General features: G+C 33.3%; 1 protein-coding gene across 1 annotated transcript in view; it reads right to left on the reverse strand.

Moving 5' to 3' along the window:
- Nucleotides 1-364: 364 nt before the first annotated feature.
- sox2 (SRY-box transcription factor 2) overlaps nt 365-1127 on the reverse strand; it is a 2037-nt gene continuing 1274 nt past the window's right edge. The window contains exon 1 of the mRNA XM_067416381.1: nt 365-1127. This exon is cut by the window's right edge and continues 1274 nt beyond it. The gene's annotated coding sequence lies outside the window, so the exon portion shown is untranslated.

Below are 1127 nucleotides of genomic sequence, written 5' to 3' on the forward strand. Positions count from 1 at the left end.
GACTTTAACGCTGCGCTGTCGCTCACAGTCCTCGTTTCCACTAAAACACAGAAACCGTGTTAACTTAATGCTCACTAAATTTAAATAGCATCTAACATTTCATATGTTGAACACGCTGTCATAATTCTGCACATACTTACTTTCAAAGAGTTGCACCCATGCGTCAGTGTGTCATCTTATTAAGAGCAATAATGCATGAGTGTGTGCTGTGAATGCATATTAAAGCGCACAAGTGACAGTGAGTTCAGAATGTGTCAATAGGATAATTAGATAAGAAAAGCAAGATTCGGCTCGTTAAATAAAATCAAAACCAGAAACAATTTCAAATATCCAAATTTCAAAAATTTATTCATTTCAAACTGCATATTGAAAAAAAAAAACTCAGATTGTAACTGTTATAATGATGTTATTAGTTAAAGTATATACATGGAGCGTTGGCAACTGCGTACAGGCCACATTTTACAACTACGCAAAATGAAAGTTTTAAAATAAAAAACTTAAAATATCACAGAAAATGTACAGAAATTTTACAAACCATGAGAAAAATAAAGAACACAAACTTCATATACCTAACAGATGAAGAGTGGGAGACCGGAAAAAATCAAATCAAATCAAAAGGTCTAACCTGCGAGAGTGCCTCTGTTTGCAACTTAATAATTATAATAATTCTTATAATGCTTTATTACTATGTACCTTCAATGAGATCCCGTTCTATCATTTTTGGAGCACATACTGAAGCAGTAAACATCAGTTATCGTGCCATCATTTTCTTTTTTCTTTTTTTGTGTTGCACAATTGCATTTTTATAAAAACGTAACTTCCCGCTGTTTACAAACATTACATCTGGTTTTTGTTATTATGTTTCTTTGATAAATACTGTACAAAAAAAGTCGATTGCAATAATAAAACATTTGCTTCACTCTCCCCTCCCCGGTTCTACTTTCCAAATCGCATACACCTTCTGGAATCGAAAAAGCAACGAAAAGCAAAGGGGAAAGAAAAAGAAAGAAAAAAAAGGAAAAAGAACAACAGAACGACAAACTGTGTGGAGTTCCTACCGTTCCTTTTTAAATAGAAAGCAAAAAAGTTTTGTGTTCTTTCCTTGAGCTCTATACAACTTTTCCCTC

This window comes from Pseudorasbora parva, chromosome 14 (assembly GCF_024679245.1).
Source record: "Pseudorasbora parva isolate DD20220531a chromosome 14, ASM2467924v1, whole genome shotgun sequence".
In the NCBI taxonomy this organism is placed as follows: domain Eukaryota; kingdom Metazoa; phylum Chordata; class Actinopteri; order Cypriniformes; family Gobionidae; genus Pseudorasbora; species Pseudorasbora parva.